This window comes from Canis lupus, chromosome 28 (genome assembly GCF_048164855.1).
Source record: "Canis lupus baileyi chromosome 28, mCanLup2.hap1, whole genome shotgun sequence".
NCBI lineage: Eukaryota > Metazoa > Chordata > Mammalia > Carnivora > Canidae > Canis > Canis lupus.
Window position 1 is genome coordinate 38,417,927 of NC_132865.1, and position 25,777 is coordinate 38,443,703.

General features: G+C 36.4%; 1 protein-coding gene and 1 pseudogene across 10 annotated transcripts in view; one reads left to right on the plus strand and one right to left on the minus strand.

Moving 5' to 3' along the window:
- The window catches only part of PXDNL (peroxidasin like), a 429,120-nt gene that overhangs the window by 178,200 nt on the left and 225,143 nt on the right, over positions 1 to 25,777 (plus strand). The gene's annotated exons all lie outside the window — the stretch shown is intronic.
- On the minus strand, positions 6,574 to 10,012 carry LOC140619901 (small ribosomal subunit protein uS10-like; annotated as a pseudogene).

The window sequence follows — 25,777 nt, forward strand, 5'->3', positions numbered from 1 at the left end:
ATAATAATGTAAGACTTTATTCTAGCTGATTTCTAATGTTAATACAAATTATTTAACAAACAGGTTGTTATTGCTACATTGTCAGGCATTTATGTAATCTCAAATTATATAAAATATTTCTCTGTACTAGTTTTCTATTATAGCATGGCAAATTACCACAAACTACCTGGCTTAAAGCAATGCCCACTGTTAAACACATTGTTCTGTGGCCAGAGGTCTGGCAGGTTTTGCTGTCAGCCAGGTATCAATGGCTGAGCTGTCCTCTGGAAGCCCCAGAGAAGCACCTGCTCCCAGGCTCATTCAGTTTGTCCCAGGATTCAAGATACAGGTAGTTGTAGGACTGAGGTACTTGTTTTCTTGCTGGCTGTTAGTTGGGAGTCATTCTCCGCTACTAGAGGCCCGTCTCTGGTGGCAGGTGGCCCCCCTCCATCTTCACAGCCAGCAATGGCCCACCAAATACTTCTATGCTTTGAGTCTCTCTGACTTCCCCTTCTGCTGGAAGTAGGAAGTAGAGAAAATTCTACTTTTAAAGAGCTAAGCAGGAGATTAGAATCCAAGCTGAAGGAGCAGTAAGAGACCTTAGTTTTGTCTGGTCCCAGGAATTCAGCTAGATAGCTATTAAATCATTCTGAACACCTGAGAACTCAACTGGATATCTAAGAAAAGAATAGCTGCAACTCTCCAAACAGAAAAGTGACCACTTTATGCAAGTTAGGAGGTGCAGAGAAGTGAATCTGAGGGATATATGGGAAGATAAACTATGGGTGGTGGAAGGGGAGTGATATAGCAGCGGAGCACAAAATCCAAAGTTTTAGAAATCTGCTCCGGTGATGGAAGTCCCTGCCTGAAAGGTGCTCAGGTGGTAACGGGTAACGTGGGGCAGAATCCTGGGTGGGACAGTGTGGACTCAAGATCCTTAGGGTCACAGGAAGGGCAGGGGTGCCTGAATGTGGCAGAGTTCCCAGGCATCAGAGCAGGGAAGCCAGCTGTAATCAGGGAGCCCAAGAGTGGGCTTTCAGCTCAGGATTGCCATAAACTGTGAACCCGGGCACAGTAGGTGACTCCTTTCCATGCAGGCCCAACAATTGGCAGAACCAGGGAGATCTTCCTTCCTCCCCCAGGAAGCACACTACAGGAGTCTGCAGGGTTTGGGGTCATGTCAAAACAGGGTCACGTAAAAGAGATAGAAATGCTCAGTCACAGGGTGCGTGAGCGCAGTGTGGACAGAGAACAGGGAGACAGGAGTGATTGACTGCTTTTTCCTGAGGGTACACTGTGGAGTGGAGCCCTGAGCTTTCAGCTCCCAGGTGGAGATTGGAAGGCTGTCATCTACACTCTGGTCTTCTAAAGCTCCATGGAAAGCCTTCTGGAAACAGAAGGCACAAAGAGCAATCTAGACAAGATTACTTAGCTTGGCCCCCTGGCAAGGATAGTGCAATTCCACCTGAGGCAAAGACAGGAGAATCAATGCAACAGGCCCCTCCTCCAGAAGATTAGCAACAAAGATCCAGCCAAGACCAAGGTTATCAGTCATTAAGAGCTGCAAAACTACAGTGCAAGGGGAAGATAGCATATAGAATTCATGGCTTTTTTCCCCCATGATTCTTTAGTCTTTAAATTTTAATTTTTTTCTCCTTCTTTTTTCAACCAAATTCTTACTTTATCAACTCTTTTTTTAATTTTCCTTTTTAAGGTTACATTATATCTTTTCATTGAGTTTTATATATATTATATATATATATATATATATATATATTTTTTTTTTTTTTTTTTTTCTTTACAATTTTGGGATGCACTTTCTTCTAACAGACCAAATTATACCCGGAATCTGGTATATGGCTCTGTTCTCTTCATTTGTCTGATCATATTTGCATTTTTTTCTTTTTCTTTTTCATCTTTTTCTATTGTTTTCTTTTTACTGTTTTATTAAAAATATTTATAAAGTTTCATCTTTACACTTAATTATATCCTTTCAAGGTATGTAATTTTATTTTTTATATACATGGTTTTATTTCTTTACAATTCTGAGATGTACTTTCTTCTAACAAACTGACCAAAACAAACAAACAAACAAAAAAAACAAAACCAAAAGCAAACTGACCAAAATACACTCAGGATATAGTGTATTGCTTTGTTCTGTTCTGCTTACATTCATTTTTATCTTTTGTTTTTTATTTGTCTTTTAATTTTCATTTTTACAGTTATATTCTATCCTTTCATTGTATTTAATTTTTTCTGTACATGTATAAGTTTTGCTTTTGTTACAATTTTGGGATCTAGTTTTCTAACAATGAGACCAAAATACACACAGGATCCAGAGTATTGTTCTATTCTGTTCACCTGTCTGATTATAATTTCTCTTTTTAAGTTTTTTTTCAGTTTTGAGTCTCTTCTGATTTGTTTTATGTATATTTCACTGGGGTGATTGTTGCCATTTTTGTGTTTTGTTCTCTTGTTCACCTATTCTTCCCTGAACAGAATTAAGCAAGATGGAAAAATCACCACAAAAAAGATAACAAGAGACAATACTGACTGTATGGGACCTAATCAGTATGTACATAAATAAAATATTGGAACTAGAGTTCAGAATAACCATTATAAAGATACTAGCTGTGCTTGAAAAAAGCATAGAAAACACTATAGGTTCCCTTCTTTGAGAAATAAAAGAGCTAAAATCTAATCAAGTTGAAATAAAAAAGGCTATTAATGAGATGCAATAAAAAATGGAGGCTCTTACTGCTAGGATAGGCAGAAAAGGGAATTAGTGATATAGAAGACAAAAAATGAAAATGATGGAGAATGAAGAAGCTGAGAAAAAGAGAGATAAACAACTACTGGATCATAAGGGAGGAGTTTAGTGATACTATAAAGCAAAACAATATTAGAATAATTGGTATCCCAGAAGAAAAGAAAAGAGAGGGGGGCAGAAGGTATATTGGAGCAATTTAGAGTGGAGCTTCCCTAATCTGGAGAAGGAAACAGGCATCCAAGTCGAGGAGGCACAGAGAACCTCCTCAAAATCAATAAAAATGGGTCAACAACTGACATATAATAATGAAACTTGCAAATATCAGAGACAAAGAGAAAATCCTAAAAGCAGCTCAGGACAAGAAGTCCATTAATCTACAAAGGTAGAAATATTAGACTGGCAGCCACAGAGACTTGGCAGGCCAGAAAGGACTGGCATGATGTATTCAAGGTGCATAATGAGAAAAATATGCAACCAAGAATACTTTATCCAGCTGGGATGTCATTCAAAATAGAAGGAAAGACGGAGCTTCTAGGACAAACGGAAACTAGAATTTGCGATCACCAAACCAGCCTTACAAGAAATATTATTGAAAGGGATCCTGTAAGCACAGAGAGATCCCCAAAATAACATAGACTGGAAAGGAACAGAGACAATATACAGAAACAAAGACTTTACAGGTAATACAGTGGCACTAAAGTCACATTTTCAGTAGTTGATCTGATTGTAAAGGGGCTAACTGCTACATTCAAAAGACATAGGATATCAGATCTGATTTAAAAAAAAAAGCAAGACCTATCAATATGCTCTTTGCAAGAGACTCATTGTAGACCCAAAGACCTCCAGATTTAAACTGACAGAATGGAAACCATTTATGTGCAACTGGACATCAAAAGAAAGCTGGCATAGCAATCCTTATATCAGATAAATTCGATTTAAAACCAAACATAGTACTAAGAGATGAGAAAGGACACTATATCATAATCAAAAGGTCTATCCAACAAGAAGATCTAACAATTGTAAATATTTATGCCCCTAACATGAGAGTGGCTAAGTATATAAGCCAATTAATAACAAAATTAAAGAAATACATCAATAATAATAATAATACAATAATAGTAGAAGACTAACAGCCCACTCACTGCAATGGACAGATGATAAACAGAAGATTGACAAGTAAACAAAGGTTTTGAATGACACTGGACCAGATTGACTTCACAGATCTTTTCAGAACATTCCATCCTAAAGCAATGGAATACACATTCTTCTTGAGTGCACGTGGAACATTCCCCAGAATAGATCGCATGCTGGGTCACAAATCAGGTCTCAACCAGTACCAAAAGATTTGGATCATTCCCTACATATTTTCAGCCTGCAGTGCTTCAAAACTGGAATTCAATTACAAGAGGAAATTTGGAAAGAACTCAAATACATGGAGGTCAAAGAGCATCCTACTAAAGAATGAATGGGTCAACCAGGAAATTAAAGAAAAAATTTTTAAAATTCATGGAAACAAATGAAAATGAAACACAACTGTTCAAAACTTTTGGGATGCAGCAAAGGTGGTCCTAAATGGGAAGTATATAGCAATACAAGACTTCCTCAGGAAATAAGAAAAGTCTCAAATACACAATCTAACCTTACACCTCAGGAACTGGAGAAAGAACAACAAATAAAGCCTCAACCCAGCAGGAGAAGAGAAATAATAAAGATTAGAGAAGAAATCAATGAAATAGGGGCCAAAAGAAGAGAACAGATCAATGAAACTAAGAGCTGGATCTTTGAAAGAATTAATAAGATCAATAAATCCCTGGCCAAACTTACCAACAGAAAACAGAATGGTCCCAAATAAATAAAATCATGAATGAAAGAGGAAAGATCACAAATAACACTGAAGAAATATAATTATAAGAACATATTATGAGCAACTATATGACAACAAATTAAGTAATCTGGAAGAAATGGATGCATTCCTGGAGACATATAAACAACCAAAACTAAAACAGGAAGAAATAGAAGTCCTGAACAGACCCATAACCAGCAAGGATATTGAAGCAGGAGTCAAAAATCTTCGAACAAACAAGAGTCGAAGGCTCTCCAGGGGAATTCTACCAAATATTTAAAGAAGAATTGATACCCATTCTTCTGAAGCTGTTTCAAAAAATAGAAATGGAATGAAAACTTCCAAAATCTTTCTATGAGGCCAGCATTACCTTGATCCTAAAACCAAACAAAGACACCACCAAAAGGTGAATTACAGACCAATATTACTAATGAGCATGGATGCAAAAATCTCACCAAAATACTAGCCAATAGGATCCAATAGTACATTAAAAGGATTATTCACCGTGATCAAGTGGAATTTATTCCTGGGCTGCAGGAGTGGTTCAACAGCCTCAAATTAATCAAGATGTTATGCTACATTAATAAAAGAAAGGACAAGAACCATATGATCCTCTCAGTAGTTGCAGAAAAAGCATTCAACAAAATACAGCATCCATTCTTGATTAAAATTCTTCACAGTGTAGGGTTAGAGGGAACATACCTTAATATCATAAAAGCCATATAAGAAAAGCCACAGTGAATATTATTCTCAATGGGGAGAAACTAAGAGCTTTTCCCCTAAGGTCAGGGACATGGCAAGGATGTCCGCTCTCACCAATACTGTTCAACATAGTACTGGAAGTCCTAGCCTCAGCAATCAAACAACAAAAAGAAATAAAATGCATCCAAATTGGCAAAGAAGCCAAACTCTGACTCTGCAGATGGCAGGATATGCTATATGGAAAACACAAAAACCTCCACTGCAAAATGGCTAGGACTCATACAGGAATCCAGCAAAATAGGATATAAAATCAATGCACAGAAATTAATTGCATTTGTATAAACTAACAATGAGACTGAAGAAAGAGAAATTAAGGAGTTGATCCCATTACAATTGCACTAAAACCTGTAAGATACCTAGGAATAAACCTAACCAAAGAGGCAAAGGATCTATACTCAGAAAACTGTAGAACACTCATGAAAGAAATTGAGGAAGACACAAAGAAATGGAAAAATGTTCCTTGCTCATGGATTGAAAGAACAAATAATTGTTAAAATATCTATGCTACTAGAGCAATCTATCCATTCAATATGCAACCTCTATCAAAATTCCATCAACATATTTCACAGAGTTGGAACAAATAATCCTAAAATATATGGAACTAGAAAAGACCCCAAATAGCGAGGAATGTTGAAAAAGAAAACCAAAGCTGGGGGCATCACAATGCCTAACTTCAAGCTGTATTACAAAGCTGTAATCATCAGGAGAGTACAGTACTGTCACAAAAACAAACAAGTAGATCAATGGAACAGAATAGAGAACCCAGAAATGGACCCTCAACCCTACGGTCAACTAATCTTTGACAAAGCAGGGAAGACTATCCACTGGGAAAAAGACAGTCTTTTCAATAAATAGTATTGGGAAAGTTGGACAGTCTCATGTGGAAGAATGTAACTTGACCATTTCTTCACACCATGCACAAAAATAGACTCAAAATGGATGAAATACCTAAATGCAAGACAGGAATCCATGAAAATCCAAGACAGCACAAGCAGCAACCTTCGTAACCTCGGCCTCAACCTCTTAGACACATTGCCAAAGGCAAGGGAAACAAAGGCAAGAATGAACTATTCGAACTACTCCAAAGGTAGAGTAGGTTGAACAGCACAACTCTATATTCCTAAAATTCGTTGGTATGATGAATGAAAGTCAACAAGACTTAACAACAGATAATCAATTTATTAAAAAGGTTGATTAAAAAAATAATAAAATTAAAAAATTAAAAAAAAAAAGGGTTGATTGAAGCATCTGTGATGGTGACTACAACCTCAACTCCAGGCTCAATACTGATGGAGGTACTCTGCTTAACAATCTCAGAAGGACTGTGCAAATCAATGAGTCGCTTGTGGATCATCCGAAAATAATCCCAAATCTCAGAACCTTCACCACAAGGAGTCTTTCTCGTAATGATTCTCAGAGGCTTGGTAGGCATCTGCACTGGTCCTTTCACTTTGAGATTCTTTTCCTTCGCAACTCTGATCAAGTCAGCACATACCTTTTCCGAAGATTTTATGTTGCGGCTGTTAGAGTAATGCTAATTCTGTGAGTCGCCACCTCCGGTTCCATGGGTGTCTTCCCGGTGTCTTTAATGCCATGGCTTCAGTACGGCTTCCTGACCGAGGCTCCTTAGCGAGAGCGGACAGCAGTGAGTCCGGAGCAGGAGCAGGGAGTCCTAGGCTCCGGCTCTGGCTGCCACCAGGCCTTCCTCAAAGAGCCATAAGAGACTCTTAATCACAGGAAACAAACTGAGGGTCCCTGGAGGGGAGGGGTGGGTGGATTGGAGTAACTGGGTGATGGGCATTAGGGAGGGCACCTGAGGTAATGAGCACTCGGGGTTATATAAGATTGATGAATTACTGACCTATACCTCTGAAATCAATAATACATTATTAATTGAATTTAAATTTATAAAAGTGCTCATGTGATTCCATCAAGCCTGCCCAGACAATCTCACTTTGATTAATTCTGAGTAAACTGATTAATAACTTTAACTCCATCTGAAAAATTCCTTTTTCATTTGTAAGATGATACAATCATAAGCATGATATATCATCATATTCCAAGTCTCATCCCTGGAGAATAGATCCAGGGACATTTTTTTTTTAAGATTTTCTTTATTTACCCATGAGACACACACACACAGAGGCATAGACGCAGGCTCCATGCAGGAAGCCCGATATGGGACTCAACCCCAGGACCCTGGGATCACGCCCTGAGCCAAGGGAAGATTCTCAACCACTGAGCCACCCAGGTGTCCCAGTGGGGTGACATCTTATAATTCTGTCCGTCATGCCCTCCCAAGTCTGTATTTCTGCTGTACTATATCATTCATCAGGTATATATTCAAATATATGTACACATATGTATATGGTCTTAAAATATTATATTAGCACATCATATGTTTCTCAATAAGATTTTATATGAATATATAATAGGAAGTTAATAAACTACTTTTAAATGCTCAATGGTTTTAGGATACCAACTGATGTTATTGTTCCATTTATCTTATACAGAATGCATGCTTGTATGTTGCAATAAAGCAATCTAAAAATGTATAGATTAGTAGCAACTTTATGATGTGTGGAAATCTGTAATATATACTCATACATGGAAACAGAAAATTTGAGAGCAATGTTTATAAAATCCATTTGAATACAGATATACTTGATATATGTTCCTACTAAATTTTTTAAAGGAGAAATTAGTGAGATAGAAAAATATTTTTTATTCATTTTACAATATATTAGCAATGTCATGAAAACTATGCTCATGAATCAACTATTACTAAACTCTAAAGGGTAAACTATATTACTATTTAGCAATCTAATTTTCATTTCTTTAGAAGTTTGCAGAAATATGTTGTCCTGACAAAATACACAAAAGTAATTTATTTAGTTGTTAGGAGAAACTATTATTGTTTCTCTAAATGACTGGGTTGTAAGAAAGTTCCAGCTGCAAATATGCAAATGCCATGGTTACCCCATGAATTGGACTTCTGTAATATCTGGAATTCCAAGAAAATAACAACAGGCAAGACATTAGGGGTAAATGTTTGCAATATGTTGCCTAAAAACACTCTGGGAATAAACTATAGTGTTTTTGTATAGCAAATGGGGAAAATCTTTTATTTTACATCTGGCATATTGAGTTTAACCATTTCCAGGATTAAAGGCATTTTTGAACCCTTCAAAATATAGAAAATTTCTTAAGTTTATCTCAAAAATATTGGCTATCAGCCGTGTGTCTTCAGCTGTTACTTTCAATTCAATGACACATTTCATCCAGATTTTTCTTTGTAGCATCATTATGTTCAAAAAGTACATTTTCAGTTTTCCATTAAAAATACAAACAGGTTTCCATGGCAAAATTTCTGAAATCTGATCTCTATTATAGATCAAATGCTTCAGATTGTGCTTCCAACCCTAAAAATATTTCCCGAAATATACAAGAAATACTAGAACTTTCACCTGTATAAAAGAATGTTGGAACCCAGGAGATTTACTCATTTTTAAATAAAGAGCCACTAACATTGTTTTGAGCACTCATTAAGGACTAGGCTATACTAGTTCAATCCTCATCGTAATTATACAGGGTAAGGCATCATTATTTCCCACCCTGTGCAAGCTAAGATGGTACTGTTGGATCTGTACCAAAAGGGATTCAAAATTGAATCTTCATGAGTCCAGAACACCAAATTTTAACCACTGTTACCTACTGCCACTCTTTATGAATCATCAGTTCCTACTGGGAGCGCCCTCTTCTTGATTTCAGAGTTACTCTCCTCCAGAGCCCTACTCTTCCCCATAAGAGGCACAGGCACTGTCCTTAAACGGGGGTCCCTCCTACCAGGATGTGTATTCTCAGGAACTCTAATCTGAGAACTCACTTCTGAATGAGTTTTCAGCTGAAAGGGGAACTAAAATGTGAACAGTTGGCTGATAGTTGGAGACTACTGTACCTTTATCTTTAAAAGCAGATAAGGTTTACCAAAGGAATATAGTAGTGATTTTAGAGTGCCTGGTTCTTAGAATATGGTTGCATCCTGATTCTGCAGGATCCATTAATCCATCAGGCAGGTTTTTTTTTTTTAATTTTTTTTTTTATTTATTTATGATAGTCACACAGAAAGAGAGAGAGAGAGGCAGAGACATAGGTAGAGGGAGAAGCAGGCTCCATGCCGGGAGCCCGACGTGGAACTGGATCCTGGGTCTCCAGGATCGCGCCCTGGTCCAAAGGCAGGCGCTAAACCGCTGCGCCACCCAGGGATCCCAATCAGGCAGGTTTTTATTCAATTTCTCATTTACTGTTTGGTTTATTGAAGTCCACGAAAATGGACTTTGTCCCGAATGCCAATACCTGCTGACTTTCAGATTGTACAGCCTCACCTTTCTGACTTTGCTTTGTTTGTGTTCCCTATTTTTGGCCGATTCTCTGCTTTGGTAATCACTGGTGTCTTTGCCCTTTAGCTTTAGTCCTGCTGCTGCCATATGGAGAGCCTGGTGATTGGCAGCTTTTGTAGACAGAGGCAGCACCTGGGGGCTCAGAAGACCATTTTCATCACATAGTAACTCAATGGGGAGCTGGAACTTGGCAGCCAAGAAGGAGGCAGTGAATTTCAAAATGGTGGGATTATTTTTCAAAAGATCTTTCACAACCATTTGGAAATCTTTGTATTTGAAAAGGGCTGGGATAGAAGACTCTTCACTGTGTGTATATGTATGTGTGGAATGTGTGTTTACCACTAGAGTCAGAAGGAAAGAAGACGCTTTTCAAACCCTCTTGGCTTTATTTTCCCTTTCCATTGTTAACAGTAGAACTACATCTAACAGGCATTTCTTAAAACCATGTGTCATTTATGTTTTTAAGTAAGCACGCTTGTTTCATTATAAACTAAATGCATATTTACTACAAGAGATCTTGTAAAATGCAGAATATTCAAACATAAAGAATCAAACCTAAACCAAAATCCCAAAACTCGAGAACATTGTCTTGCTAACATTTGCTATATTTCCATTTAGTACTGACTGATCGGGAAATTATTATCTTTTAAAACATATATTTTCTTAAGTTTCCCAGCCACTACATGGCACATGTGAACACTGGATGAAAGTCTAGTATTCTTTGTGTGTTGCTGCTTCCAATGACATCAAGAGAACCAAGAAACTTGTGGTACTCAATAGAAAAGCATCATACTTAAAGAATGTGATTCTAATTTTAAAATTAATTAAAAGAGATTGATAGAGCATTTATATGCTTTATTTGCACTATCTTTTGGGTATCTCATATTAACCTTTTGCAGATTAAAATGTCCAAATATACAGTAACATATGCCATCATTTAGTGTCATCTGATTTCAAAAATTGGGTCAAATAAAATTATATGGCTTTTAAATTTCAAACGCATTTATTTAATATAAAGAGGTTGAAGAAAATTGGGATAGCCTTTAGTCAAACTGTCTGTGTTTAGACACCTCAATAATAGCCTCCCCCAGACTTAACCCATGACCAATCCCGACTCAGCATCTCCATATCCCTCTAGCCATATTTTCTTTCTTGCTAAGTGATGATGCCATTGTTCTGGTAATCCAGATCTGAAATTTGGGAGTAACCTTTGATATTCATTTATGTTCCTATATTCGATTGCTTATTAACTATAATTAATTTTACCTCTAATCTTCCAGACCATTCTTCTTTCTATCCATAGCTTTAATTTAGATTTTTGGGAAGTCTTATTTGGATCATGGAGATAATTACTGTATCAGGCAGCATCTGACAAGAAATAATGGCACACAAAAATTGGGCATTCTGAAGACAATTCAATTCAGGGACTATTACAAAGGTTTGGGCAGGTGTAAGAAAATACACAGAAAAATACATCTCATTCCTAGCCTTATCCCATGACTTTGTCCCCCTGAAGGGGTAATGGGAGAGAGCAAATATTAGACATAGATTTGGACATACAAAGAGTCGTGTGGAGAGAGGCACTTAATGGGAACTGTGGTCCTTAGATGGAGGCTAGCAGTGCTCTGCAAATCTTAGGAAGGAAGCTGGAGAGTAGATACCTCGATTTTACTATCCTGTTTCCCTTCAGTATCTTACTGCTGCTCCCCATTGACTGAAGTCAGAGGACAAAGAAACCAGTTCCTATTGATCAGCACAGGGCCAGGTGGAAAAAGGCTAGAAGTGGGTCCCAGGGACAGAGAGAAAATATCCAGCCTCCTCTCACTGCCTTCCTCTATCTAGCTCCAATCTAAGCAAACAAGATAAAAGAACATAATATCAACAACATTGTTTTCATCCTGTTGTCAGACTGACACTTGTAAATGACATTATTCCTTTGGCTAAAGGGTTCCAGTGAGTCTCCAGTGCTTTCATCATAAGGAAGCTTGTAGCTGGGCTTGAGAGGTTCTTCATAAAGTGCCTTTGTTTGCTCCAATCTTCATCCATCTTCTACTAGCTTCCTCTAATCTGCACACCTCCAGTGCCCTCTGGCAGTGACAGACATCCACAACAGTGTACTGTTCCCTGTAACACCTTCCTGACCCTCTTTGGCTTCTTTTACTTCTTGAGAGAATTCCCACCTGTCCTCCAAAACTCTATGCTCCCTCCTCCGGTAAACTTTCCTTGGCTTTATCTCTCCCCAAAATTGGTGTGGGTGTCTGACCCATACCATGGCTTTTTTCACATAAAAGTTTATAAGAAATTTGTAATTTCTTATTTGTCTGATTCCCTTGTTAGATTTTTGGGACTGTTGAAGGCAGAAGCTTTGTCTTATAATTGTGAAAACAGTCAGGTACATGAATGCTTGTTTAAAGCTATTTCAGTATTTATTATAAAGTATTTAAGGCTTCTTCAAAGGTGTAATAATGAACACTCTGTAACCATCATCCCAGTTAAGAAATTAACCAACAATAAACCTTATTGCATTCTCTTTTTTCACTACCAAAGGAACTAATATACTAAAATTACCATTTTTCATTTCCTTATATGTATTTATATCTCAAAGAGGGGTGGCATATATCCCCAGGTAATACATCATTTTTAAATGCTTAAACATTTTATTAAGTGCTATCACACTGTAGCTAATAATAAAGATGATGATGAGGCATCAACTACTAACCCCAAAACTTCAGATGACATTAAGAATTCTAAGATGACCTTTAATGATGTGCACAATGACCTTTCATGTGCATAGTGGAGGGGGGAGCCCTATGTATCACTCTTGTGATTATTTATATTATGTGGCAAAAGTAAAAGGATCTTTTTTTACATTTAATTAAAGCCCTAAACAATTGACTTTTAGTTAATCAAAAGAGAAACTATTCTGAGTGGACCTGATATAATCTGGTGAACCTTTTCAAGGCAGCTCTATCTAAGCAGTAGATGTGCTCTCATACTACCAAGAAGAAGAAAAATAGTCACTGTGAACCTTCTGTGGAGAGGGTGGCATCCAGTCGTGAGGGCATTGGTCCTCCCACTGCAAGGAACTGAGTTCTGCTAACAATTTGAATGAGTTTGGAGGAGGACCTTAAGGTCCAGATGAAAACTCAACCAGCTGACCCCTTGATTTCAGCCTGCTGAAATGTTAGCAGGGGATCCAACAAAACTGTGACTAAATTCCTAACTCATGGAAACTGAGATAATAAATGGGTGCTGGTTTTAGTAACTGAATTTGTTATAAAGAAATAGAAAACTTGAACAGACCTTTCTTCTAATTAGTTTAGAGACACTTAAAATAGTTTGTATATTAAATGCTTTTTAGGAATATTTTGTAAAAAAGAAAAGGAAAGGTCTGTCTTTTTTTTTTTTTTAATTTGCATTTATTTATGATAGTCACAAAGAGAGCGAGAGAGAGAGGCAGAGACACAGGCAGAGGGAGAAGCAGGCTCCATGCACCGGGAGCCCGATGTGGGATTCGATCCTGGGTCTCCAGGATCATGCCCTGGGCCAAAGGCAGGCGCCAAACCGCTGCGCCACCCAGGGATCCCAAGGTCTGTCTTTTAATGATTGGTAGTCCTGGATGCTGAATAATATTAGAATTAAAACTGCAAGCATTTAATAAATATAGTTATTTATTATTTATTTTTAAGTTTTAATTTAAATTCCAATTACTTAACATACATTATAATTTTAGTTTCAGATATGCAATACTGTGATGCAGCACTTGCATATAACACCTGGTGCTCATCACAAGTGCACTCCTTAATCCCCATCCCCTATTTTACCCATCCCCCAACCCACCTCTTCTCCTATAACCATCAGTTTGTTCTCTATAGTTAAGAGTCTGTTTCTTGGTTTGCCTCCCTCTCTCTTTTTTAAAAAATGGACAAGGGATCCCTGGGTGGCACAGCAGTTTAGTGCCTGTCTTTGGCCCAGGGCGCGATCCTGGAGACCCGGGATCGAATCCCACGTCGGGCTCCCGGTGCATGGAGCCTGCTTCTCCCTCTGCCTGTGTCTCTGCCTCTCTCTCTCTCTCTCTCTGTGTGACTATCATAAATTTTTTAAAAAATTAAAAAATAAAAATAAATAAATAAAAAATGGGCAAAAGACATGAATAGATATTTTTCCAAAGAAGATATACTGATGGTCAACATACATGAAAAGATGCTCAATTTCACTCATCATCAGGATAATGCAAATCAAAACCATGGTGAGATATCACCTCACACCTGTCAGAATGGCTGAAATCAACAACACAAGAAACAACAGGTGCTGGTGAGGATTCAAGAGAAAGGGGAACACTCTTACACTGTTGGTAGAAATGCAAAGTGATGTAGCCACTGTGGAAAACAGCATGGAGGATCCTCAAAAAGTGAAAAATAGAACTAGCCTACAACCCAGGAAGTGTACTACTAGATATTTACCCAAAGAATACAAAAATACTAATTCAAAAGGATGCTTGCACTTTTATAACAGCACTATCAACAGTACCCAACTATGGAAATAGCCCAAGTGTCCATTGACTGATGAATGGATAAAGAAGATATGGTGTATATATGTATACAAAGACACACACACACACACACACACATATTGGAAGATTACTCAACCATAAAAAAAATGAAATCTTGACATTTGCAATTACATGGATGAAATTAAAGACTATAATGCTAAGTGAATCAGAGAAAGACAAATACTGTATGATTCTACTCCTATTTGGAATTTAAGAAACAAAACAAACCAACAAAGGGTTTTTTGATTAGTGATTCAGTTTCTTTGCTGGTAATCAGTCTGTTCAAGTTTTCTGTTTCTTCCTGTTTCAGTGTTAGTAGTTTATGTTTCTAGGAATTTATCCATTTCTTCCAGGTTGTCCAATTTACTGGCATACAGGTTTTCATAATATTCTCTTATAACTGTTGTATTTCTGTAGTGTTGGTTGTTTTTTCTCCTCACTCATTTTTTATTTTATTTGGCTCCTTTCTCTTTTCTTCCTGATAAGTCTGGCCAAGGGTTTGCCAATTTTAAAAATTTTTACAAAGACCAGCTCCTGGTTTCGTTGATTTGTTCTATTGTTTTTAAAATTTCTATATTATTTATTTCTGCTCTAATCTTATTATTTCCTTCCTTTTGCTGGCTTTAAGTTTTGTTTGTTGTTCTTTTACTAAGCAATGTTTATAGGCATACATTTGTTATTTTTCTTTGTTTTAAAAGGCATTGTGCTTTTTCTAGGTAAATATTTATAGGTATAAATATTTGCAATTGTTATATCTTACTGAATTGTCCCTTTTATGATTATATAATGCCTTTCTTTATCTCTTTTTAAAATCTAGTTTGTCTGTTATAAGATTTGCTACTCTTTTTTTTAACATCCATTTAGTTGCATGATAAATTTTTCTCCATCCCCTCACTTTCAATCTACAGGTGTCTTTAGGGTTATATGAGTCTCTTATAGGCAGCATATAGATGGATCTTGGTTTTTTTTTTTAAGATTTTATTTACATATTCATGAGAGACACAGAAAGAGAGACAGAGACATAGGCAGAGGGAGAAGCAGGCTCCTCACAGGGAGCCTGACGTGGGAGTCAATCCCTGGACCAGGATCACACCCTGAGCCACCCAGGTGTCCCTTGGATCTTGTTTATTAATCCATTCTGATAGCCTATGTATTTTGATTGAAGTGTTAGGTCCATTTACATTAAAAGTAATTACTGATAGATATGTATTTATTGCCATTTTATTACTTGTTTTGTCATTATTTCAGGAGATTTTCTCTGATCCTTTCTTATCTTTGTCACTTTTGGTGTCTCCTTTGCACTGAAAGAATCCACTTTAATATTTCCAAATGGTCTGGTTTAGTGGTCATGAACTCTTTAGCTTTAGTTTGGGAAACTCTCTCCTTCTATTCTGAATGACAGCCTTGCTGAATAGAATAATCTTGGCTACAGAGTTTTCCCCACTCAGCACTTTGAATATATCATACCCCTCTCTCTAGCTTGCCAAGTTTCTGTTGATAAATCTCCAGCTAGCCTTATGGGTTTTCCCTTGTAGGTTAAGGACTTCTTTTGTCTTGATGCTTTTAAGATTTTTTCCTTTATTACTATATTTTGCCAATTTAATGACAATACATCTTGGTGTTAGCCTGCTTTTGTTGATTTTGATGGGAGTTCTCTGCCTCCTGGATATGGATGTCTATTTCCTTCCACAGGTTAGGGAAGTTTTCTGCTATTATTTCTTGAAATAAATTTTTCTGCCCCCTTTTCTATCTCTTATTCTTTTAGGCCTCCTATAATACAAATGCTATTAAATTTGGTGGAGTTATTGAATTCCCTAAGTCTATTCCTGTGTTGCCTAATTCTTCTTTCTCTCTTTTGTTCACCTTCAGTGCTCTCCATCACCTGGCCTTCTAAGTCACTAACTCATTCCTCTGCTTCTCCCAGCCTGCTGCTCATTGTGTCATGCCTGCTTCCAATCTCACTTATTGATTGCATCCTTCATCTCTGATTGATTCTTTGTAAACTCTTTTGTCTCTATGGGTACGGGTCTCCAATGTCTTCTATTCTTTTCTCAAATCCAGTGAGTATCCCTATGATTGTTGCTTTCAGTTCCCCATTAGGCATGTTATTTCGCTTAAATCTCTGGCCTTGGCTTTATCTTGTTCTTTCATTTGGGATAAATTCCTCCATCTTGGCATTTTGTCTAAGTCTCTGCCTTCTTCTGTGTGCTAGAAAAGCCAGTTATGTCTCCTACTCCTGAAAATAATGGCCTTATGAAGAAAAGGTCATGTAGTGCTCATGGCCAGGGGCTTCAGGGAGTGTCTGTAGTGTGTGTCGCCTGCACCCTGCCATTGTGTTTTTGCTATGGGCAGTATTTGATCCCTGGCCTAAATGTGGCCAATTGTGACTAGGTGTGCTGTGGTGTGCTTGTGAAATGAGTCCTGACACCAGCTCCACCAGAACTGAGGCCCTGTAGAACTGTCTGGTCAGGAGATGTGGTGTGGGTAGGCGCTTGTGCTGGTCTTCTGGGGGAGAGGCCCACCACACTGGGACTGAGGCACGTCTGACTGAGAAGGGCTGTCCTGCCAGAATACAGGGGGTGGGGCTTGATGTAAATAAGTTAGGCAGCCAACATGAGGCTGTGCACGCTTCTCACACATGGCTGTGTTTGTGCTGGAGTGTGGGAGGAAAATGGCACCAGCTGACTCCTTTGTTCTGGAGAGGTGTCTCCATGAATGCTGCCTCTCAGGGATGTGTTCCAAGTAGAGAGAGTGATCTCTCCTCTGTGTGCCCTAGGAGTTCCTCAGATCACTGTCTCCATGCTGTCTGCTCCTTGATTGTTTGCCTGCCTTCTCTCCAGGAGCAGGACAGTGCCCTCTGGGCTCTTTCCCACCCAACCCTGCTGACCTTTAAAACTCCAGGCTTTAAGCCCTGCTGGCTGCAAGAATTTACAAAATTCAGCTCCTCTCGTTTTCCAAGCTTGGGGAAACCTTCTCCTTATATGTTTTCCTGTGTACTCCTCTCTCTCCTGTCCTTCTCCATGACTATGGCTCCATCCCCGCTGCAGTACCCATGATTCTCTTCTCCCCTAAACCACCTCGTACCTCACCAATGTGCATCTTTTCTCCCTTTGTTGGGAAGTTCATTCTGTCAGTCTTCAAGTCAACTTCTGGGGTATTTGGGATGATTTGATAGTTATCTTCTTGTGTTCATGGGACAAGATGAGGCTAGGATCCTCTTACTCTGCTGCCATCTTTCAATTTTTTATATTATTATAAATAATAATTTTACACTAATTTATTGGAAGTGTATCCCATGTAGATCAAGGACTGTGTGCCATGCTAATGATGATTTTTAAGTTAGAAACTTAAAAAGTTTTTAAGTTAGAAACTTAAGTTTAATCCAGGTGGAATCCAGGTCCTGTTAGTGCCAAACTGCACAAGTGTCATGCTCCAAAATGTTGACCAGTGATTGACTGGAGTAGAGCAGGGTGGTTACGTGTGGCATCTCTTCTTACAGTGCCAAAAGGTGTAATTTGTGTTTAGGGCAATTACCTCAAGTTGCTAAACCTTTGGGCAAGTCCTTGTGCTCCCTTTCATCTTCTTTGATTAACTTTAATGTATTAGACCCATTCCAGGAGTTCTGAAGTTACTGTTGAAAAAAATGAGAAGTAATTGAAGAGATCAATAATTTGTGATTTGTTATTTAGTCTCATCAGGTAAATAGTAACAAATGAATGAACAATGGGCCTTTGAGAACATGGCACACACAGGACAGTAAGAGAACTCCCATGGTTTTCAGAGGGGCAGCCACCAGGCAGTTGTCCAGTTGTTATGGTTGTTACCTGGTGATATCAGAAGCCTCTCTCTGTACATTTGAGATATTGGGAGCTTCCCTCAAGCCCAGGAGGAAAAAGTTGAAATATAGATGCTTAAAGCAGTAAGCAGCCATCCAGAAGTTCTTCTGAAAACACACAGACACTCTTGCTCTTCATTTCCCTTTAATGATTCATTTTTGTTTATGTTATTCTTTTTTAAAAAAATATTTATTTATTCATGAGAGACAGAGAGAGAGGCAGAGACATAGGCAGAGGGAGAAGCAGGCTCCTTATAGGGAACCCGATGCAGGACTCGATCCCAGAACTCCGTAATCATGCCCTGAGCCAAAGACAGACGCTCAACCACTGAGCCACCCAGGCATCCCTATTTATGTTATTCTTGCTCCTAGATTCATCCTTATACACCTCGGTTGGTCTGTTGGTGATTTGTCTTACTTCTGTTTCCTATTTCCTACCAATTCTTGTCACCTCTATCATCATGTTGATTCATTCCTTTGATTCACTTTAGCTACCTGCTTCCCACATGTGGTTTCTGCCCAATGTTCTCTCTTTTCTCCTACTTTGATCAGCCTTGACATTTAACCTGTAGGAACTGAGGTGGTAGGCCGCCACAACCCCAAAAATAAATTTTGTGACTACTGTATATCATTCATATTAGTTATTACTCCCCTATACCTGAAATTTGAGGCTGGAAACTAGAAACTGTGGCTGGGATCCTTCTCCAGGCCCCAGAATCTAGGACAGTGGTTCCCATCTGACATGGTTTCTCTCTATAGGGGATATTTGACACAATTCGAGGAGGGGATGCTTCAACATCTAAAGGATAGAACCCAGGGGTGCTAACTATCCTACAATTTACAGGACAACACACATCCCAACATAGAATTATCTGACTTCAAATATCAACATAGCTAAGGCTGAGGGCCCTAGTCTATGGGATACTATATTGCATTGAACTTCCTAAGGCATCTTCCCAAGGAGAAACCCTTATTTCTATGTAATCCTTTACCACCCTGTCCCTACTGTAATCCTCATACTTTATAAATAACCAACCCAACTTCCATCTAGCTTCTGTTTTCATATATATTATCTTACTTTAATCCCAAATCAAATCTGGAGTATCCAGATCAATGTTATTATTACGATTTATTCTTAAAAATTTTACATATGGACAAACTCCAGAAAATTAAATAATCAAAGATTTAGTGAGGATTAGAACACATTATCTTTTTATTAAGTAGTGCTTCTTGTAGTGCCCTAGAGTGTCTCTTTCAAGGCTGTCATTCATCCTTAAGAAAAGCAAAAAAACCTTAGAAATGGCTTTATAAGAAGGCACAGCTAACAGAATAGAATCTTGAGAGTTTTCAGGTTAATTCTGGAATTCATTGAGGGCCGGGGTCTGGGTGAAAGACTTGATCTGAGAGCAGCTCATCAATTTGAGTATTTCCACATTCAAGAGTCACTGAAAATAAGGTTCAGAGCAGGAAAAAAAAGGAGCCTTTCCTTTTGTTTCACTAAATTACATTTATTTTCTCTTTTTCTTTGCCTTATTAATGCTTCATGGTATTATGATTAAAAAGGAAACCCAGAGGTCAATGAAAGTGGTGTCCTGAGAAGATGACCCAGATGACATAGCAACTTTGACCAATAAAGCATCCACCTACTTATTGTGTTGAGTGGTTTTTGTGAGTAAATAGAGGAGGCATTCCTCTAAATAGTATAGTAGTTTGCCAATAATTCCAATAATCTTCCATTGATTATTGGCAGTAGGGGTAGAAAACTGGTTGAGAGTCCCGGTGATAATGAGCAGCCCAAGAGCCTAAAATAAGTGGGCTTCATGTCACCTTTGTAGTGATCATTAGGGATTGCAGCCTTCTGAGGTTGACAAAGAAAATGAGATCATATTAATTACTGCTATTAGACAAAATTAATTCTCAAAGATGACCTATAGTGTTTGGCAGCTGGGATGCCTTGGACTATATAGGAACAGCCATCTAAGGGTATAGGAAAGTTCTAGTCATGTCCTTTTCACTTCCCAGGTCTACCATTATACAGAAAGGGTGGTGGCATGCTGGAGCTTGACCTTCAATAAAACATTTCCCTCTAGAGTGCCTACTTAAAAATGTGAGTCCATCTGATTGTATTCCACAATATATCTAAGCATATTAGTTTTTCAGAAAGAAAATATCCCAAATACATAAATTTTAGTAAATTTTATGAGGAGGGATTGCAAATTCTTTTTGTAGTAAATGCATATACCTGAAGGTTTATTATGTTTTGTTTTGTCATTCAGCTATGCAAAAACCATGAGGGTGAAGCTTCATCTATTTAGCATCCCAATGGAATATGAGTGGTAACATTGCTAGCCATCAGTCTTTGATAGGTACATATTCATTTCATTGAAAATACACTGTAATAAGAAACAGACTCACATTTCATCAGTTTCTCTATTTTAAGAGTTGAAACATATGAAGACATTGGAAGTGAAATAACTTGTAAGGTCTCTTTAGGTCTAACATTCTATTATGCTCTATACTGCAAGATGACATCAGCTCCTCATCACAGATGTGAATACTTGAACAAGAGGTGATTTTCCTTGTTTTCTGAAGTCAATCATGCTACAATTCATAGTCATATAGCATCTGGCATCTGTTTTTTTTTTTTTTGAAGAGCATCTAACCTTAATTTTTCTTTTATTCAACTTAAAAGATTAATATTATTTATTATTGAACTCATAATTTAAGAACCTTATCTCTGATATTGGATTTTAAAATGTACTTAGCAAATTGATATTATCCTGTATACATGGCCTTGGGATTTTCTTTATAATAAGTGAACATATATTTGCACATATATATATTAGTTTTAATAATGACTATATATATGCATTTCACATTATTGAACTTAGATCCTTTATCTTTTAAAAAAAGTTTTTGTATTACATAAAGCATTGTGATCATAACTGATTGGCAAGAAATTGTGAAATGACTAAAACTGGATGAAAAGTCATGGAAATTGGAGAATAGTATTTAATCTGAGCTATTTTACATTTCAGTAAACCTATAAAATTACCGTATCGGTTTGGTAATTTCAAATTTCATAGCCTGACTCCAAAATAGATTTAATTTTGTTAACTATATGTGCATAAATGGTGAGAGAAATGTCTTTGACTTAGTATATGTCATCGTATCTTTCATAATCATATCCTGGAAAGAATATTTGTATTTAATGTGGTATGATTCCAGAATATAAGAAAATACAAAAATGCTAGCTATCTGACCTTGGGCAATTTACAAACGTTGAATCCTTTTTATCTAAAGTTTGGGAGATATTTACCAAAGTAGTTATTTCTGAGTAGTGTCTTTTTTTTTTTTTAACTTTCTTTGTGCATGTCTGTATTTTCTAGTTTTTCTGTATTTAACACAGATTATTTATGTAGCATTATAATTCTACTAAAATAGAAGTCATATGAAGATGGTATGTTTCTAGTACTGTGTGAGTTCAGAGGAATAGACATTGGCTCTGTCTGTTGGAAAATGACATAGTAGCTCTAGTATGTATGTATGTGTGCATGCGCATGAATATGTGTGTACGTATAGTGCATTTAGATTTAGAATGGTAAAAAATAGCTTGCAATTAATATGTCTTAAAATAACATTAAGACCTAAAACATTTTAGAAATGTAAATCTATAGGCAAATTTTTAAATCTTAATAATGGATTTTATGGATTAGATAATATGCTAATTTTATTATATTTTGGGGGTTCTTAAAGCAGTCCTAATATGCCCACTATATTACTAAAAATACACCCCTTCGTTGGTTTTGGTATAAATCTAGAAATGTTATATTTTTAGTTACTGCTTGGAATAATAATTATTTGTAGTAAGACAAAGTCTGAGCACAGTAGAAGTATTTTCTCAGTGTCCTGTTTCCTTGTTTACACTTGACTGGTGCATTCTTTTTTAGAATTTTTTTCTTCTTACTAAAGTTTCTATTCTAGAACTAGCATAATTCTTTAGGGTGAAAGACTAAAATAATGTCCATTGTAAACATTATTTAAAAGTACATCTTAAAGAGGTATTATTCCATGACATTAGGTCAGAGAGAGACATGAGTTATCATTATGGAAAGAAGATGAAAGTATCATGGTCAACATAAGACATGATTGTATAATGGAAACACCCACATTCAACTGAAGGGAGAATACTTCTTTTAGATAGACAACTTAGATAAGTGGAAAGACAGATCACATTTTTAGATAGGTAAAGTCAATACGGTAAAATTTAAATGTTAATTAAAGTATCCAAAGGATTTTTTAAAAAATTCATATATGTGCAGTGAAGCCAGCACATTGAATTTGAAAAATGTTCCTAAAATACATGAGGGTGGGAGTGGGCATGGTGGGGTGGGGTCGTGGCTGTGAAAATAACCATTAAAATAGCAAAAAAGAAGAAAAAGAAACTACCCTATATAGAAGGATAGAAACTACCCTATATAGAAAATAAAACCGAAAACAACAACATTTAAAATATTTCCATTGTAATTTGTCTCAAAGTAGACCCAGTGGATGTCAGAGATTTGTACATGATATTAACATTGCAAATCACATAGGAAATATGGCTATGTCAGTCAATAATAATGACAATACATAATTTGGAAAAAAATAAAAATTAATTCCAGATAAGTCAAATATTTAAGCATTAAAGTAAAACCACAATAGCTTAAGTAAAAACAAGCTTTTAGTGTAATTTTAGATTTGGGCAAGCCTAAGCATGATATAAAATCTCAAAGCTATGAAAGAAATGACTAATAAATTTCATTAAATAAAGATTTAAAACATCTGTATGATACAAGTAATAAAGGGAGCTGAAAGTACAAACTATACTTTGAAATACTATTTCTAACATGTTATAATTTTTATATATTAAAAATTAATATATAAAACATTTCTAACATGTTATAATTTTTATATATTAAAAATTAATATATAAAACTATTTCTAACATGTTATAATTTTTATATATTAAGAATTAATTTTTTACAGGCAATGAGTTCTTAACAAATTAATAAAGACAAAGAATCAAGTACAGAAATACAGAGAAATGATCTATTTAGTTAATTTACAGAAAAAAAACACATGACCATCAGTATAAATTTTCAAAATAGCTACATCAGACTATTTGAATTTTGAAGTCTCGAAATTTCAAAAAGATAGAGAGGAAGCTTATCTATTGGATCTGTGAAAGAATTTGTCATTCACAGAGAGATTTCACATGTAAATCTGCTTTTGCCTTTGATCAATATGCATGAAGAAGAGTTGATACAACCAGTTGAATAAGTATGTTCTTTATTTTAAGTATGTTCTTTAAATCTGCCTGATTTTTTCTTCCATTCCTCTCCCACTCTTTCCCCTTTTTTCTTTTCTTTTTTTTTAACTCTTTTCAATTATAAATGATTTATGTGGTGTTTATAATAATGTAAATATTTTTAGTGATATTAGCAGCGGCAGATTTTCAAAAGATAGTTATTACTAACTTTGGCCAAAAATCTCTTACTTGGTAACTATGCAAATAACTCAGGAATCATGGTTTATGGTTATTGAAAGTTTTAGACTGTTTACTGTAATAAGCATGGAAATGAAGTGCACATTCCTGCCATGTGAAGGGTAGCAGAACCATATGTCTGAAGTGTCCAAATGAAAAGTAAACATAATTATAAAGCAGAAGCAGATTAACATTATTATTGGCACTTACAAAAAAATCCCTTTCTTATTTGTATTTAAATGTAGGTATAATGATTCACTTACAGAGTAACTCTTGGCATTACCTTGAATGGAAATTTTATTTGACACAGGAGAAAGCTCAATTTTTCTTCTCTCCACTTTGATGAATATATAACCATGCAAAAAACTTTTATCTTTCCTAATAGCTACTAATTGCTTTTTAACAAAATATTTCTACCCACACAGTACACATTTGTATGTATCAAAGTGTACAAATGTGTGTGTGTGTGCATGCTGTGTGAAGACACTGTTCCAGCAATGAAAGATGCAGTTAATAAAATGGCCCTGTTGGTCTATTGCTCGTTTTGATCCCCCAAGGTTTCGATCATCAGGATCACAGATCTTCTGTTTTCAGGAATTACTTAATTTCCACAATAAAAGTATAACATTTTTCTTGGGAGCTTTCTTTGCTACTTTTTTCCCCCTTCCTTGACATCATAGGCATTATTAGGATATAAAATATAACCATGCATTTCCTCAAGCTTGCTTTGACTTTTTGTGAAAGGGTGTTAGATTTGTTTTATGCCCTGAATGTCAGTTGAATCACTCATAAATTTTGAATATATCTCCTTTATAAAAAATAAAACAAAAAATAATATACATGACAGTCTCTATAATCACTTAACCAAAACATTGTTAGAAAATATCCATTAAAATTATAACACAGATGTTTTGATGGAAAACATGTTTTGAATAAACCTTAACAAGATATATGTACTTGTGATTGGAAAACACATTCAACTGTGAACCACTTTAATGGATTTGTTTCTTGCCAGCAATAAAAACATTTCCAAGAAAACCTATGAGTTAAGTTGCTTGATATCATACTTTAGATTACTGACATTCATATCAAATTATAATGTTCAAGAAATAAAAACTTCAGTGCATTTTTAGAAATTCAATGCTTTTATTTTTATAAAAATTTAGATAACTGCATAGATTATGCAGAAACATAGGCTTTGAGCACATTTTATATACTGAAGAAAGATGAATTATGATTAAACAGTATCTTTCCCTTTTTAAGTTGTGGTATCGAAAGAGAATGAAGCACTAATGACCAAAGTGTCCTTTGTGGGTTTTTTTTTTTTTAAGATTTTATTTATTTATTCATGAGAAACACAGAGAGAGTAGCAGATACATAGGCAGAGGGAGAAGCAGGCTCCATGCAGAGGGGCCTATCTGGGACTCCATCCGGGACTTCATTAATCTGGGACTCCAGGATCATGCCCTGAGCTGAAGACACTCAGTCACTGAGCCACCCAGGTGGCATCCTTTGTATTAAATGCATCAATTCCTTTCCGAGGCACCATCCTTGGAAGAATTAAGGAAATAGTAAATCTCCTATATCCTGTGGTTCAGATGCGATTAAGACTGTATACACATATCAGGTACCACACATACAAACGTATCACCTAGAAGATGCACAAATTACACACCTATGTAGTATATGTATATACAGAGACATATGCACAAAGGTACATGTATACACATTCAAAGATGCACCTGTGTACATGGATGCATATATATCTATGTGCACCCATATGCATATAAATATATCTAAATATATACATGTGTGCATACATACATATACTTTTTTCTATATGCATTGGTGCATGTATTTAATAAAATTTGGGGACAGAATAGTCATTCTTCAAGTAAAAATAGATATATAGTGGTGTTTTGGGGATCTAAAGAAGTGTAGTAATGGATTTTGAACTTTAAGAATGTACAGAAAGAGTAAGTAAAAATAACAGATTTTCTCAGGATAATGTGACTGGTATTAATTAGATATTAACTGTGTTGCTTTCAGTCAGCTTCAAAATTTCTTGAACACATGGTAGACTATAAAGTTAATGGGATCATTGACTGA